We start from the raw sequence: 18467 nt of genomic DNA, 5'->3' as shown, positions 1-18467 counted from the left end.
GTGTACATTAACCTCTTCAGAGTATAAAGAACAACTTTCTTTGAGTTGACTGAACGGGCTTCTCGAGTGTAAGTGACTACTCTACCTATAAAATAAGCAAGACTAACAGAAAATTTTTAGCTAATACTTCAGCCTCCACTTCAGAACATATGAGCTTTCTGCTTGCAGTTCCTGATGATGGACTGCTTCCCCAGTACATTTTTCTTTCTGCATTTCTTTACCATCTCGTATGAAGAACCAATGTAAACTTGAGTTGGAATGACTTTCTCCTGTGCAAATGCAATCCACTCCAGCGAAGAGAACTATGCAAAATCCTGTTTCTGCCTTGAAAATGTTGTGTTCCCATTACTGGCAGCAAGCAGTACTGTAGCTTCTTGAACTTGAGTGGAGTTGGAAGAATTGCAGCAAGGGTCTGCTTCTGCGCTGTGCTGAATTCCAGTTTTTTAATGAAGTGTTTCATAGGAAAGGGCATAACTCTAATGTCAGTTGCCATTGCTTAGGATTTTGGCTTCCCCTTTAAGACTCCTATCAACAAGTCCAAAGTCTTTTTGCTTCTGGGAAAGCATATTTTACCATATAAGAATACTTGAGCAGGTAGCTTTTCATGAAAACTTACAACTAAGGTATACTTAGAAACAAAATTGTTGGTATTTGATAGGTTGCTCAAACAACCAGGTAGTAACCTAGTACTGTCACATTTTCGAGAAAGCTAAACACTCCATACCATTTAACCCTGTGTAATCTGTGTGTAAACACACCTAACTGTAATATCTCTATTTAAAATTACCTCATTTCATTGCTACTTATTGTCTGATTATAATTGCTGGTCTTGTGCTGTGCTTTAAGCACATGTTGGATTTGCAGTGGTGTCTCTCTCTCTTAAAGTTAATGTTTCATTGTATTACATTTGTTGTAGTAGTAATGAGACAAATTGTGTGCTGTTCAGGGAACTCATACTTGATAAATATTTTGTGACTATTTTCAAAGTGTCCCTTAAACATTTTTGATGTAAAAACCCCAAAACTTTACTGTACTAGGAGAGTAGGGTTATTATCTATTACTTGAGAAAATTGTCTCATATAAATCTGATATGTCCAAAACTGTTACAGCTTGTCACTGATGATTATTAAAGCTACAACTCAGAAAATGCAAGTCTGTGGTTGTGTGATACATCCCCAAGTGTGAGCTCAGAATTTTGAGTTTACTTTGGGAGGAGTGGTAGGAAACATCAGAGGCAAATGACCTGTTCATTTGTACTGGTGGGATGAAATTTTATTTATTTATTATGGTTCTTCGCAGCTCTTGACTTTTCCCCAGTTTTAGTTCATTAGTAAGGGTGGAATGTCATGTGACTGCTAACGGTTTTTGTGGGGGCTTTTTGTATCAAGTTCTGGTGTCTTTTACACCACAGGTTCAACTTATACAAAGTTGGTTCTCATTAAGTTGATTCTCCACCATCAATCCATGCTTTTCTTCCCAATATGAAGATGCTCAGTACATGCATCAGCTGTTGGTTGTATTGCTTTTTGAGAGTGGTGTTATGTGACTGTCAGGGGTGACTTGCACTGTTTAACTCTGGCATTAATTTTGGTGGCTTGACTCTACTATGTAGTCGGTAGAGAGAATTATACTTCTTCAGCAAATAGTTCAGAAAAACAAAATCACTTGCTTTCTCAGAGATGCTTACAATGGATATCTGCGGCTACAGTATTTCAGAGTAAGTGAAGAACCTTAGTGCAAAAACCCTAATTTTAATATGCAACAGATACAAGTTCTGTATATACTGAGAAATTGATGGAGAGTGACAGAGAGGGGCTACGCTGTACTGGGGATCCAATAAATTAGGACTGTAATCACTGTAGGATACCTACAGATAAGGACAAATGTTGGTGATGTCCATGCATACTACATAGGAGAGGTAATTTGTGGTACTGTATTATTCCTCCAGAGTGTAGGGCGCTATAGGCTTAAGACAATCCACATGTAGAATTCAGTAGAACAGCATGGTTTCACTAGAGGAAGAAATACTTTCATAAAGTGTCCCCAAAGAAGTTTGTTAATCTCTAAGTAATAGCATCCAATTTCTATCTTTTATGACTTGATTTGTAAAGAAGTTTGCTTTCTGACTGTAAGTCATAGCACTGGTAACAGGATGAATGAACAAACTTTTTAAAAGGTCAGATTGGCTGTGCTCTAGGGCGATGCACTGAATAAGGAGTGTAATTTCCTTCATGTAATATGTCTTAATATCACCTTTTTTTCTGCAGCTCCTCATACAAAGTAGTAGTAGAAGACATTGGCTAGTGTTTGAAACTTTCACAAGAGGATATTTGAGTAGCAAAAACAATCAGTGCCACATGCCTTTCTACAGAGACATTTTTCTAGCTGTGACTTAACTTCGAGGTCCAAGGGGTTAAATGTATTCTCAATACTTAATCTACTGAAACAGCTTACTCAACGAAGGAAAAATGTGTAGGTGCCAAGGAAACTCTCATAAGTTGAATAAGCTACTAGCCTCTGGGAATTTCATCCTGATACACATGGTATGTATTAGGGGCTCTTGTGGGAAAATTCTATTTTATAGAATGTGAAGGAAAAACCAGCATAATTCACAAGATGATCAGAATACAAATGCTTTGTTAAAGGAATTTTTACTGTAAGCAAAGAGCAGACAAGCAGGAGATCAAATTCAGTGGGAACACATGAATTAAAATTTAGGTTATACTATAAACAATACATAAGCCAATCTTAACCAGCATGGCTGACTTGAAACATTTAAGCCTTACTTCTTTGCTTATGGATCAAGGCGTTTTTCTCATTTTTACATACCCCCATGAAAGTCAGTCAGTTTCATCCAAACTTGACAGAAAAGGTGGGAGTCTCAAGGGTGTTATTTTTTTCTGTATTTTATGGAATGTAGTAGCTTGTGGAGGGAAGAACAGACCCTACTTAGTGCCACTAATGAAGGAGAGGGAACACAGAAGTTGATACTGGGCTTTTCCACCAGCCCTTTTCCTTACCTATCAGCACTTGGCTAACTCCCACTCAGAAATGTGGGAAGCTGACTGGTTATCCTGCCAGGCAAAAAGTTGGAAGGCATCCCTGGAGAGGATCCTTGAAGATGCCTGAACTACAAAGGGTACACACCCATATAAAATCTGTATGAAGTAACTGTGCTGCTTTGAGAACAACTTGTTGTGGTGAGTTAGGAGACATTTGTCCTTCATTTAAGCTTTAATGGCTTTGATTTTTTTTTTTTTTGCTGTTGTGCTCCTGTCATGTAGTCACAGTCTGACAATGTGATGGAAGAAACACTATTACAGATGTGTAACTCCCAAAAAATCCTGCTGCTTTCTTGTAACATTAGTTTTCTCATCATGGGCTTCAGCAGACCTAGAGAAGGATGAACAGACTATACTTTCTCTGTAGTCCTCCTGTCAACCCCCTTAGAGGCAGAATGGTATACTTTAGAATCCTGTTCTTCTGAATTTCTGTTCTTGGGGTGGTGGGAAGGAATGGGGAACAAAAATGCAAGCACAGTTTGCCTATCTGTCTTTGCTTTCTGATGAAGCTAGTGAACTGCTGCTGGCATTAAGAGGATTCTCTCTTATAGAGAATATCAGTTTGAACATGTCACATGTTAAAAATATATCAGTGTTAGTAACATCCAGAGGGAAGCAAACAAAGCAAGAGCTTCTATAGGGGGTGAAAATTATCACAGTCAAAGAGAGAGGATGAGGGTGGGAGGTAGAAAGAATTGTTTGGAACTCCATATCCACATGTTGCTTACAAGTGAAAAACTATCTAGAAGAATCAGAGCCAGAAAAACTGTGTGAATTGAATTTGATAACAGATTCCCAGTCATAACCCTTAATCTGAACTATTTCCCAGTAGTTTGAGTGCCAAGCTCTAACAGGTTCCACCATATTTTACAGGATTTTCATTTAACTGTGGTGAAAGTGATCCTTCCTTGTGCCTCCTGGGAACAGACAATATGAAATTAATGACCTGTCCTAGTTCAAAGCAATAAAGTAAAAAATAATGGGTTTGTTTTGAAATCTGTCATAAACAACTCCTGTCTCCTTTAGTTATTAAATAAATTATTTTCTATGGGAGGAAGTGGGATATTAATGAAGCTTTTACACTATGTTCCCAAAGAGCAGTGGTTTTAATTGCTACTGCTGTTCTAGGAGAGCCAACCAGACTTGAATTTATTTTGCATCCTGAACTCCCATCCACAAACTGAGGGACCAAGTATGTTGGAAAACTATATTTATGAAAGAATTGTTTCAGGGATTTGTCGGACCCTGGAAGAAGATAGGAAAGACGAACCAAAGGTTATTTAGCCTCAGATTTGGGATCTTAATGCATATTTAGTGTCCTGAATTGGTTGGATGGATTGACTCATTTGCTACACAGTTGTGTATGCTTTGAAAGGATAAAATGCATTGGCAGCTGTGAATGTTCAGTGTGGAATGGTGAAGGTTATCTGAACATCTTAGAAGGGTCATAGCTGTATTTCTAGTCTTTCCCTGCAAGAAGTGGACAAGAATGCTGCAGAATACAGTGAAAACTCCAGCAATGCTGCAAGGGGGTGCAGGCAGTTCTTCCTGTGTCAGGGCTGTGTGGCATGGGACCACGGGAGGAAACTTGTAGAAGAGCAAGGAGTTGCCTCGTGCAGAGGCACTACAGCTTTGAAAGTTTGGCCTGAGACCACTGTTAAAATGAAGCAGTTTGTCTTGCAGAATCTGGTGCTTTTAGAAGGACTCTTGTAATGAGACCTGATTTCTTCACATTAGAGATTATCCAAACAGGTGTAGAGTTTTGGGTTGTGGTGCTTTACTTTGTAGCCAGAGATGATTTGCTGGGAAAGCTTAAGGTTACTAGTGGTTTTGAAAACAAAACAGCTTTACAGCATGTGTTAGTTTCCAGTGCGAAGACTGAGGCTAGGTAACAACAATCCGTTTGATAGCCCCGTACAGGCTGTTACAAAGAAATTGAATTTTATCCCAGCCATAAGCCAGTACTGCCCAAAATTCTGTCCCACCCAAAGCCAGCTTCTGTTGCCTGGAGGCTTTAAGGTTATCCTCTGGAGGAAAATGCTTCCAGTACCCCTGTATGTTCAATTCTGTAAGTCCATTCTGGGATGTTCTAGGTCTGAAGCATGGTGTGTTTAGTGCCACAGGCAGCTAGCTTTGGTGGTCTACTGCTTTGAAGTATCTTGCAGAGATGGGACTAAAACTAGAATATGCTGAAGCTGGTAACATAATGCTTTTGAAGGTGGCATAATTCCAGTGGCACCAAATTATCTCTCATCATCTTGCCCTTCTATACATGTTTCCTGTAGCTACTGTATGCATTTGGGGACGCTTTACTATGTCTCTGGAAGTAATTATGGGTTCAACATATTCAATAATATATAAGATATAATAAATAGAGCTTAAATGGATCAGATGGTTTAAAGGATGGATAGTTGCAAGCCAATATTTTCCAGTACTTGCTGCTCAGTGTCTTCCTAAGCTAACTGCTGTGTTCTGAAGTCACAGTAATTGTTAGTTGTTACTGGGAAGTGTTGTGGGAATCTTCTGGTGAGAGAGAGTTCAGGCTGAAATCTGAGCAAAATGATTCTCATGTATTGCTGGAAGGCTTCAGCTGGGATGTTGTGAAAGGGCAGGCATATTTGGGGTTGTCTTAAATGGCTAGTTTTTGCATGTATGTTGAAGCTGTGTGAGTGGTATTTATAAGCACGTGATAAGGCCCCCTGACTATGTTATCTGAATAAAGCATGTCATAGGCTTAACTCTTCTCAGTGGTGCAATCCCTGCTTTTTAATGCTTCTTTGAGGTTTTTCAAATTTTCTTGATTTTTTTGCTTTGTTTTTCAAGAATGAGGAAAGAAGATAAAATCTCATGAGTATTACAGCAGGTCAGTTGCCCAGAGTAATTATGTTATGTGGTAGAAGAGCGTATATATAGTTAACTGAAATAGCCAGTTGTTCAGTTTACCGAATTCATACCGAGCTTGCCATGACTTCTTATGTTCATAAGCAGGCTATAGTGCTAAGCGGTAGGTACTTAAAATGGAATTACAGTTTAAATGGTGTCCTTTTAAAATTCATATGTTTCTCTCTACATTGATTTCCATTTATTACCTTTATTAAGTGTAGGAAGTTATATTAAGTCTCCTGGTTTTCTTCTTTATACTCAGTTGGAGCTTAACCTAGTTTTTTTTTTTATCAAGCTGTTTTCCTCCCAGTAGGTTACCTGCCTGGCATCCAGCCAATAATGTGAGTAGCAGTCCTATATTGAAAAATACCTCATAAAGAACCATGAAAGTTGGAAAAAAACCCTGTCTGATTAAATAAATAAAACAATGCTGTCTGGTTTGAGTACTCTGTACTAATTCAGTTTCATGGATTTATTTTGTTTTCCTGCAGTAGAACGTTTGTCTAAGTGCTACTTTCCCAGCACACCTTGATATTTTTCTTGGTTCTGAAATCCTCAAGTATCAGTTGGTTGTGCCATCATAATCCTCGTTGTAGACATTTTTTTTTGACTGACTGTGCCATGGATGTTCTGTTTATGGGACACTTCTCTTCTTGCATGAACCTCATTTCTCTGCCTGTTAAGTGGACATCCATGCTTCACTCCCATCTATGGTGTCTTAAAAATTTCGGATTGTCTGTGGGAAGACTTGAGAAAGTCAGATGCTCATGACTGTTCTTTATGAAAGAATTAGGGCACTCTTACCGCAGAGTGTTACTTTAAATATTTTTGTCTTTACTTTTGCCCTCAGCTAAAAGTGTTTCCTGTGCTGAAGAGATGCTGTTAATTACTCCTTTCCCCAGTCTAAAGGTGGTTTAATCTTTTGTGCTATCTTAAGAGGAATGTAAACAGTTGGGGAGAATTAAGAATGTTTCTACTCCTATGTGGACTGTGGTACAGCTTAGGGTTTTTTTTTGTGCTGTCCTTTGTGCACGTATGTAAATATTCTTCTTGAAATAACTTCAGGACAATTTCAAAGATAGTAGTGAAGTCTAAAAATAGGGGGTTTTGCTGTCTGTTTTCAGTGTCTGTCCTTTCCTTTAACTAGGTTTTGCTTGGAGGACTCTTAAAAGTCCTACCTGCTTAATAGGTATCTGTATGTGTGTCTTATGCCTCAAAACCCACAGAAAGCCTATTTCGTTGTTCATACAGGTGACAACTGTGTGACTAGTTTGTTCTGTCTCCTTCAGCATTTTCTGTATTCCCAGTCTTGTCTAAATGGCACCACATATTCGCATGCAGCATTCTGGAGAATAAGCATGAAAACATACTTAGTTTCTGAAGCATGTGGATGAAATTCTGCTACTGACAGAAACTGTTTTCTGAAGGTGGAAGTGCAAGTTGGGTGCTAGAACAAAACCCACCTCCTCATCCTGGTCCATCTCATGATTCTCTGAACCTTTCGGCTGTGGGGATTGTGCTGACACGTGTTGCTCACTTCAGGTTTTTATGCTTCTGAACTCTGAGAGTCTTCACAATTTCAGTTTTGTTATTGTTAGTATTTCTTAATATATTGAATTATGCATGCGGGGAGAATTCCTTAACTCTTAGTACGAGGCTGCAGATGGGCACAGTTCTGATGCTGTGACCTTGTTACTGAAGAAAAAGGTGGGGTTTTATTGTTGTTCATCTTCTGATGACAGAGATTATAGAATCATAGAATGGTCTGGATTGGAAAGGACCCCAAGGATCAGAGTTCCAACCCCCCTGCCACAGGCAGGGCCACCAACCTCCAGGCCTGGATGTACAGAAAGTTGCCCAGGGCCCCATCCAACCTGGCCTTAAACACCTCCAGGGATGATTAGAAGTAGCCCTTGACATGGCTGGTGGCAGGGTAGCAATGGAGAGCACATGTGTGTCTGGGTGGCATGGAGTAAGCAGTCATTCCTGGGTGTAGACCCAGTCTGGGTGAAGGCTGCATATTTCCACTTTTTTCTGTTTTTAAAACATCTGATTGATGGAAATATTTGTCCTTGCAAAAGCGTACAGAAAAATGAGTGAGGAAACTTGCTTAGAGTTTTGCTCTGGTTTGACTACACTTCCTCTTTTTGTTTCTTAATTAATAGTGGATTGTGTATACACTGTACTTAAGGGTGTTCTTTCTTCAAAAATATCAGGATGAAACAAGGAATAAAATCTAACATGTACCTATTCAGACAATTTCCTGGAGCAACTGCTAGTTTAAAAATTAACAACAAAACACAAAACCCACCAGTGAGTAAGAAAACAAAGGACCCCCAGAATTCAATGTGCTGGATTTTGGCAACTTGTCTTGTGCAGTTAGTTATGAAGGAAATCACTGAATGGTCTGGGTTGGAAGGGACCCCAAGGATCAGAGTTCCAACCCCCCTGCCACAGGCAGGACTATCAACCTCCAGGCCTGGATTTACAAGGTTGCAACAGGGCCCCATCCAACCTGGCCTTGAACACCTCCAGGGATGGGGTATCCACCACCTCTCTGGGCAGCCTGTTCCAGCACCTTCTCAGTCTCTCTGTGAAGAGCTTCTCCCTAATATCTAATCTAGACCTTCCTTCCATTAGCTTTAATTCATTCCCCCTTGTCCTGCCATTATCTAACCTTTTAAAAAGTTGATTCCCCTCCTGTTTCTATGCTCCCTTTGGGTACTGGAAGGCTGCCATGAGGTCCCCCTGCATCCTTCTCTTCTCCAGGCTGAACAAGGCCACAGCCTCTCCTCATAGGGGAGGTGCTCCAGCCCTCTAATCATCCTTGTGCCCCTCCTCTGGACCCTCTCCAACAGTTCCACATCTTTCTTGTATTGGGGGCCCCAGATCTGGACACAGTACTCCAGATGGGGCCTCATGAGGGCAGAGTAGAGAGGGACAATCACCTCCCTGTCCCTGCTGGCCACCCCTCTTCTGATGGTGCCCAGGATAGCATTGGCCTTGTGAGCTGCAAGAGCACACTGCTGGCTCATGTTAAGTTTCTTACCATGACACCCAGGTCCTTCTCAGCAGTGCTACTCCTCAGGAGCTCTTCTCTCAGTCTGTACATACATCTGGGCTTTCTCTGGCCCAAGTGCAACACCTTAACACTCTGCAGTGTTGAACCTCATTAGGTTCACCTGGGCCCAGCTTTCCAGCCTGTCAAGATCCCTCTGGATGGCTTCCTTTCTTTCTGTTGTGTCAACTGCACCACTCAACTTAGTGTTGTCTGCAAATCTACTCTGGGAAATAATGTTTTGGATAAATTATGTCCAAGTGAAAAAGCCAGCTTTGATACTGAAAAGTTGTGAACATGGCTCCTCTGAAAGCACCTGATATGCTGGTCTGCAATGCCCCTTTGTAGTTCGTCTAGTTTAATGTCCTTGTCCTGGTTTTGTCTGATACAGAGTTAAGTTTTCTTTCTAGTAGCCGCTATAACACTGTGTATTGGATTTCATATGAGAATAATATTGATAACACACTGATGTTTTTAGTTTTTGCTCAGTAGTTGTGCCTACCTTACATAAATCAAGGACTTTTCAGGTTCTCACACCCTGCCAGATGTGCAAGAAGCTGGGAGAGCACAGCCAGGGGAGGAGAGACAGACTGCCTGAAGGGCCATGCCGTGCAACTTCTTTGCAGTTTGTAAACACACTGTTTAAATAACTTTTCCAGCCTCAATAGTAACCTTCTAGTTTTATATTCATATTATGCCAGTGTTTTGTTTATATTAGGGCGGAATACTTTATTTTCCTGTTTCCTAATGAATGTTAGTAATAAAAATGTGTTTGTTTAAGAAGTATTCTTTTCCTTCTCTTAGTACCACTCTCCAATTGCTAGAATAACTCTGAAATGTAGGCTAGCATTCGTGGTCTTACATGTGGCTGCTCTGAACAGCGTCAGGTAGACCACAGAAGTAAAATCAGTTATGTTTTCCGGTGAATAGAATAGGAAACATTGCAATTAGTATAGAAATACTTTTGTAAGAAGCAGCTCTCTGCTGACCTAAGTTAAAATATACTGAAGTCTGTCTGCAGGCTTTAAAGGGCAATAGAGATATATAATGGGTATTGTTCCTCTAAGTGTGAAATGCTATTGCAAGAGATAAATAATGAGAATGTGCTAACTCCATTGAATTTCTCTCTTGCTCTTAGATACAAGTTAAAATTATTTGAAATATAAACTCTGTATTCATTGTGAACAGTAACTGAATTATGCTACTTCCATGGAGATGTGCCCTCATCTGTCACAATTTCTTAGTTGTAATTACTTCATTTAAATTTCTGTGAGGAAAAGTTTTTACTGGAGAGTGGTGATTCAGTCCAGGAATTGTTCTACCCATTGAGAAATCTACTCAATTTTTTTACTGTAACTACTTATGGGTTTCTTTTTAATTGTCATCTAAAAAGTCAGCTAGATTTATGATGACTAGTCATCATGATGAATGTTCAGTGCAGTAGCAGATTATGTTCTTTGCTACCAAATTTTCACAGAAGTTTTACCAGACAGCATTACACTCACAGATCTGCAACTCTTGCCTCTTAATACAATGGAAAGATTTGTACCAACTTTCAGCATTTGAAACCAGCCAATTTCTGTGGTTTTAAACATTCCCACTTCAGGGCTGATAAAAACACATATTTTACATAACACTGTTCCTTACAAAAGAAAAATTATGCCTTTTTTTAAATTCTAAGTTGCTCTATCTATTCCATAGAATGAAGGCCTTACAAATAAAATAGATTATATTTACTTGATCATTAATTAAGTAAACTAACTGCAAAGAACTGAGACCGTGATGGAAAAAATTCTTAGCCTTGGCTTGCAGGTCAACCGAAAAAGTTTGACATGTGTGGCATCACTGGAACAGAGTAATTTTGGTATCTCTGAAAATACATGTGCCAGTTTGATATAGCATAATGACGCTGAAATAGAGAACTATATATATTTATTTGACTTCCTCAATTGTCTATTAAGAGTTAAGAAAAAAATATTCTTTATGCAAAGCTTTTTATTCACTAGGGAGAAGTATATAGTTCATAACTGACATAAAAATGACTTCAACTAATGTGATTGTGGGATGTTTTCCTCAGAAGAGAATCCCAAAGGCTGGATTTTCTATACAAATGTGATGGTACATTAATGCACAATTACTGAGTTTTTTATTACTCTTAAAATAGTAGTGATATTAGAGTTTTTAATTTTTTATCTACTGTTTTTTCCACCAAAAAATAATTATCTGGTTTATTATTTTATCCAGAGAGACTTAACGCAGTTCAGCTGTTAATGATCTTTCCTGTTCAAGGGTTTTTCTTTCAGTTCAGTGGCATGCTTTTCTAAGTGGACTGCTAGACCAGGTGATTTCTGGAAGTTACTTAACTCCAATCCATTGATACCTGAGATTTAATTTTTCTCTTAACAGTCCTCTTTGAGAACCGCTTCCTGTTGGTGAACAAAAAAAAAGATTTAAAAGATGAATGTGCCTGGCCACATTTAATTATATCAGAGCTTTAGCTTTCCTAGCCTGATCCCTGCCTGCTCAGACAGTTTCTCTGTATTCCTCCCAGGCTAACCCTAACACTGACTTTGCTTCCACCCTCTGTAGGCTTCTTTTTTGTTTCTAAATCCCCGAAGAAGCTGAAGCATGCTTTCCTGAAGTCCAGGCTAGTGAGCCTGCTCTTCATCCACCTCAGTGCCCTGTGGATATTTATTTCCAATATTTCATGGTCACTGCAGCCAAAGCTGCCCTTGAGCTTCACATCCTCTACCAACCCGTCCTTGTTGTTGCATCATACCCTTCCTTTGTTGGGTCCTCTATCTTGGAAAATGAAGCCATCATCAGTGCATTCCAGGAGCTTTCTGGATTGCTCATGCTGCTATGTCCTGTCATATGGCAGGGCATGTCCCGTTGGGCAGTCTGGCTGCCTGGTCAGCTGCCCTGGCTGAGCTCTCCCAGCTTCTTGTGCACCTGGCAGGGTGTGGGAAGCTGAAAAGTCCTTGATTTATTGTAGACACAACAACTACCGAGCAACAACTGAAAACAGCAGTGTGTTATCAATGTTCTCATACTAAATCCAAATCGCGGCACTACACAAGCTACTAGAGAGAAAATTAACTGTATCTGAGCTGAAAGCAGAACAACCTGGATTTGGCCTGCCTTCCTATCTTGTGTATCAGTTTGATCTCAGTTGATGAAGAAGCTATACAGAGATCAGGGTGTAGATATATACAGAAAATGTCACTCTAAAAGTGAGTTAGGCCTCACTTTATTTTGAGGAGCAGTAAGCTGTAGCTTGCTATCCTATCCAGCTGGTGGAAGTGGTGGTATTCTGGGTATTCAGTATGTGGGGCAGGGAACTTAGTGTAACTGAAGATGTAATGCTGAAAGCTTAGTCTTCATTCTTGGTGCCCTCTGTGGTTTCCCTTCAGAGTTTTATCTGTCTTGCGAAATGTGTCAGCATGTGTTAAGCAAATGAGAACTCATTTCTAGTATGGGAGCTCCCGTTTAACCCACGCTGAGCTTTGTAGTTTTTGCTGCCTTTGTACCTGCGTAGCAAACTGTTGATATTAATGGCTGAGGTGTACCTGAAAGTCAGACATAATGGACATTCTCTTCCTGGGTCTTTTGGTGTAGAGTCCAAGTATATGGGCCCACCAGCTAAGAAAGTGAGCTGCTGAGTAGCATAGAGATTCTAAGAAATCACAGCTGAGTATTTAAAGCAGGAGGAATTTGGTACCACAATTTGTCTACCTCCAAAAGTGAATGCCACCTCTTTGTTGTTGTGAGACTTGTTTTAATGAAGGTCATGATGAATAGAGGGAAAGGGTGGTCAAAAGGTGACCAAGATGAGCAAATTATAGGCAAGAATCTATTAAATGCAATTACAAGAAAAGGTACAATTAAAACAGTTCTCTATCAGAATACATAACTTCCTTCAAGCACCCACTTGGTGTATCCTGCAGGATGCACAAAAAACATGTGGGTTTCTACAGTCATTATTCTGCATGGTCCTGATATTTTGTCAGCATCTCCCTGAAAAGAACTTCTGCCTTTCCTCACTTTTTTAAAGTAAATGTCAATCACAATAAGTGTTTAACAGTGTTGCAGTGGCAAATGAATCTCATGTTAAAGCTTTAAAAATAATAGCTTTCACTAGAGTTTTGTTACATATATCTCCAAAGGTCTCAGTGTGACCACTGTTAGTAAAATGTATCATTGTGGCTTGATTTGCTTCTGATCCTTAGGTGTCAGTTAATGTCTGATGTAACACATGGGAATGCATGCATAGCACAGAACAAAAGAAAATGCAGTGCTTCCTTTGTGGTGTAAAGAAAGAAAACATTTAAGATAAATTATTTAAGCCACTTACATGTGCTGTAGAGAAGACACATTCACAGACAAATAGGGGACAGATAATCTACAACTCATGAACTCATGTCCTGGCTTGATGTGATTTTTTGGTTGGCTGTGTTAGAGGCTGTGTTAGTACTGATCATGTTATTACAGAGCCCTCGTTAACAGATGCACATTGATAGCTTGCTGTTCATTTCTCAAAGGCACATTTTGTTTGAGGAGCCTTCAGTAATTTTTATCAGCTGTGAATTACTGCACTTGTATGTGTGGGAAGATGGATCAGGATGAACGGATCAGCGTGGCCAGTGCACTTCTGACTATTCCTTGTGTTTGTGTGTGTGTGTGTGAAGTGTTTGTAGTGCAGCTAGGATTGGAGCTGAGTGTCTATAAGCAGTCCCCTATCAAGGGAAGGTAGCTGACAGTATACTGTGGGTGAGCATCTGAGGTATGCACAGAACTAGAAGTCAGTATCTCTGCAGTTGCACATGTGTGTATGTGTGTCTGCTTCCCTGGCATTGTGGAACAACAGTGTACACTGAGTACTACTACTTGTTGTAGGATCTCAGCCTTTTTTTGTTCTAGCTTCTACACCTTCCCCTCTGTCTTTTAACAGCTTGTGTAGTCTTTTAGTTTCACTTAGAGCTCAAGCTCCCATGCAGTGTTTGAACAACTTTTGATACAGCTATTGTTCTGTTTGATGTATGATCCCGTCTGTGGCATGCTAATGTTACTACTTACTACAGCAATATTCATCCCAAAGTACATTGTAATGTGATGAACAGAAGGGTTGGACCTCAGTAGCATAACCGTTGCATAAACTCTTATTTTAAAATTGCACCTAAAATTGCTTTAGGGAATTGGTATATCTTTGTTTAGCTAATGGATTTGCAAATACCTACTATTCAAATTTTCATATATGGAAGAAGTGATCATCCTGCATTCTGACAGAGGCACAACAGCAGTACAGTATTGTGAACTCCTTATCTTCCCTTACACAGGCAGTAAGGACACAGCTTATTACGTGGCTAGTGGGCCTAAAGCAATCTGTTTAGTTTTGCTTTTCCCTTTACTTCTCCTGGCCCTATGGCTCTTGTGAGAAGAGGCACCGGTTTGTAATTCTGCATACTGCTGGCTGCTTAACATTGCATGTCAGTGAAGATGTTCTGTGGAACTGCCTTCTCAGTGCAGGTGCAAATTTTTCACTGGACCTGTAGGAATCTGTAGGGCATTAATTGTCTTAGAGACTTGAAGTTGGACCTACTCAGAAGACAGGAGAGAGGGAGGAGGAAACACATTGTGATCATATAAGCTGTTTCCATAGGGAGAAAAGACATGGCCAAAATAATTAAGCCTTAGTGATAACATTGTGCAAGAGGCTTTGTTTATCTGGTGCTTGAAATGCATTTGTAGGAGCTGCTTCAAAGAGGAGGAGCAGTCACTGGGGAAATGCCTTTGTCTCTCTGGATGGGGAGGAAATTGTCTATAGAAGGGTTGTGTTTTCTGCTTATGTATCTGGTCTAGTGTAGTTGTTTTTTTTAATGAACTTCAAGAAGCATGCTAGGGTTTCCAGGTGCTCCCCTGCTCAAAGTAACTCTTTTTATAGTTTCTGTTGGTTTTTGTTCTGTTGGTCTATACTTGCAATTTGTTTTTATTTATCTCTTCCGTCTCCACTACAGGTTGCAGAGGTTTTTTTCTCTCCTGTTATTTTTTTTTCTCTCCATCCTTGCTAGGATGGTTGCCTGTTGACCTGGCTAAACAACGCGTGTCACTGCAGCCCTGGTTACTACTTCAAAAACAGCTGAATGGAACAAAAAGAGCTTATGCCACTGGAAGCTGCTTCAGAGGTCATGAAGATGCTGCTTCTGCCCATGCATGTAGTAGTGGCTTCCACGAGGAAGGAGAGGAAAATGTAGTAACTTTAATTTTAGTTGTGGTCTGCACTGATGCAAGAGCACAAAGCTTTGCTCTGTCAGTTTTTGCGGGTTTTTTGTTTGTTTTTGTTTTCCCACAGGAAGGTTTCATTCATGAGATTGTAGCGTTTTCCTTCTATTAAAAGCCCATCTTTCATTTTGGGAAAGCATCTAAGCTAGTTTCCTTGTGAGTGTTTTGTAACCCATCACCCAAGTTTCAACAAAGCCTGCAAGTGTGACAGACTTTGTTTTCAGAACTGTAATGTGAAACTTTGACAGGGTACTATTCAGCACAGCTAACAGCTGTGTAAACCTGAAAGAACTAGAGAATGAAAAATATTTATGCTGACACTGTTTTCTGCACCAATTAAGCCCTCAGGAAGAAGCTGATGTGCTATTTATTTTTTTTAAAAAAAAAAACCCTGATTTGTGACTTGTCAGGTAATGGAGCCTGAAATTTTTGTAACAGTTAATGTATTATTACAGTTTCTAAAGATTATAAGTTTCTGTCTGGATACATATCAGCTGTATAATCTTTCCCTGGTTTTATGTAACTGGATTTCAACCTTCTTAACACTGCATGGGCATTCAAATAATACTGGGAAGGCTTATTCGGCAAGTTGTATTCTGAAGGCAGAGAAAGAGGAAGGCTGCTCTATCTTTGACTAGAAAAGCTGTCTGTTTGTATTACTCTTACCTGTTGTTGTGCCTAACTAGGACTATTATATTTACATTTTGCAAATGCTGGTGAGGCCCCTGAAGGGAAGATCATAGAATCGTAGAAGGGTTGGAAAGGGACCTCAAGGATCATCTAGTTCCAGTCGCCCTGCCATGGGCAGGGACAGTCTCTGCTAGATCAGGTTGCCCTAAACCCCATCCTACCTGGCCCTTAAACACTTCCAGGGATGGGGCTTTCACAGCCTCTCTGTGCAACCCGTGCCAGCGCCTCACCACCCTCATAATAAACCATTTCTTCCTAACATCTAAACCTACCCTCTTTCAGCTTGAAGCCATTCCTTCTTGTCCTATCACTACCTCGTGAACATTCCCTCTCCTCACTTTCCTGTAGGACCCCTTTAAATATTGGTAGGCTCCAATTAAGTCTCCCCAGAGCTTCCTCTTCTCCAGGCTGAACAAGACCAACTCTCTGAGCCTGTCTTAATAGGAGAGGTGCTCCAGCACCCAGTCATCTTCCTGGCCCTTTTCTGGACTTTCTCCAACAGCTCCATGTTTCCTGTACTGTGGACTCCAGGACTTGACACAGTACTCGAGCTGGGGTCTCAAGTGCAGACTAGAGGGGAGTAAGTACTTTTCTCAACCTGCTGGCCCCGCTGTTCTTGATGCAGCCCAGGTCACAGTTGGCCTTCTGAGCTGCTAGCGCTCACTGCTGGCTCATGCTGAGCTTCTCATCAATCAGCACCTCCAAGTTCAGGGCTGCTCTCGATCCATTCTCTGCCCAGCCTGTAGCTGTGCTTGACATTGTGCTGATCCACAAGCAGGACCTTGCACCTGGCTGTGTTGATCTTCATGCAGTTTGCATGGCCCCATCTCTCCAGCCTGCCAGGGTCCCACTGGATGGCATCCCTTCTCTCCAGCATGTCAACCTCACTGATAAACATGTTGAACAGGGCCAGTACCAGTACTGACCCCTGAGGAACACCACTTGCCATAGACTTCCATGTGGACATTGAGGCATTGACCACAGCTCTGAGTACAACCATCCAGCCAGTTCCTTACCTAGAGAGTGGTTCATCCATCGAATCCATATCTCTCCTATTTAGATACAAAGATGTCATGCTGGACAGTGTCAAAGATATGTTAATATAAAGTGAAGGACTACTTCTGGAAGTTTATAACACAAAATGCTCAGTTTCCAATCTAAAAGCTTTTTTATGTCTGCAGCCAGATCTCAGATTTGACCTATGATCTTAACACTTAAAAAAAAAAAAAAAACAACCCCAAACCAAAACCCACCCTTTCAAATCCCCCATTATAAACTATAGGTCCTCTTTTATTTTTTTTTTCTTCCCACTTCCAAGAAAAACAAACAAAATTCTGTAGCAACAATTAGTAAGTCTTGAAGAAGAGCCTGGAAAAGAGATTATTTTATTTTCCCTTTGCATTGGTTGTATGTAGTGAACTGGGTAACAATAGCCAGCTTCAGTACCTGAGCATGGACTTGCAATCTTCCTCATACTTGAAGTCTGTGTGTTGGGATTTCCTCTGTCACCATTTGTTTCCCCATGTTATTGCTGATTCTGGGGACTTGAGGGCTCTCTGGGAATCCCCCTGTTCCTGGTGCCTTGTGAGGCAGGGTGTTTTCTCATCACCAGTTTTCCTGCTCTTCTTCAAGGATACTACTTAGCAAAGCTGCTTTTGGTCGGTCCCTCTTCAAAGGTTGTTAGCAAATGAAGTGCATTTAATCCAGAATTAAACAGCTTCTGTTCAGAGTTGTCTAATAACCTGCTCTTTGTCACTGTCTGGAATTGGCAGCTGGTGCCACTTTCTTCAGAAAACTCATGTTCAGTATTATGGCAGTTTCATGTAACCAAAAGTCCTTGCATTAAACTAAAAACTTGAGGGAAGAGATTGTGTCTTGGAGACTGTAATTCTCACTGTCATGTTGAAGAAGTCTGAATCCTTTAGGGTAAACCTAGATACTGTTTTAACAGAGTAATGGTTAACTTTCATGGAGTTCTCCACTGTTGACAGGAATGTTGTGTTGTGCCCTCCCTTCCACCATAGTGCAGATTTAAATTTTAATTAGCGTTAACTCTAAGCTATGTATTTCAAACTAATTTGAATTAAGATTTTATTGTTGTCAGTTTATGAATACATGAATTGCAGTTCTCCTGCCCTCCAAATATTCAGCTTTCTTGGGGTGGAATCCTGTATATCTTCTGTTCCCAGAACAAAGTTTGGCCGCAGTGCCTGTGTGTATAGGGACTCAGTGGGTCCACCTGGTGTTGAAGTCCCAGGTGGTTCTGCACTAGCACTCTGAAAGGGTTGGGGGAAAAAAAAAATTAAAAATTGCTATCCCTAAACTCCAGGTTCAATATAGGCAGGAATGATTTGCTCACGAAATTGATTTTGCATTGTGCACAGGTATGTTCTTTTCTGTGTGACTAATTTTCTAACGGTGCTGCCATGGAACTATTGTAACAGATTACTTGCTCATGTGTTTTGCTTGCACATTTAAAACCTCATGTGTGTGTG

The 18467-nt window shown here is 40.4% G+C and overlaps 1 protein-coding gene across 1 annotated transcript in view; it reads left to right on the top strand.

Moving 5' to 3' along the window:
* Positions 1-18467, top strand: part of MLLT3 (MLLT3 super elongation complex subunit) — a gene marked incomplete at its 3' end in the record, with an annotated part of 106439 nt that overhangs the window by 38258 nt on the left and 49714 nt on the right. The window lies entirely within an intron of this gene.

Source organism: Gallinula chloropus (genome assembly GCF_964237585.1).
Source record: "Gallinula chloropus genome assembly, chromosome: Z".
Classification (NCBI taxonomy): Eukaryota; Metazoa; Chordata; class Aves; order Gruiformes; family Rallidae; genus Gallinula; species Gallinula chloropus.
This window is presented reverse-complemented; position numbering and strand designations above follow the sequence as displayed.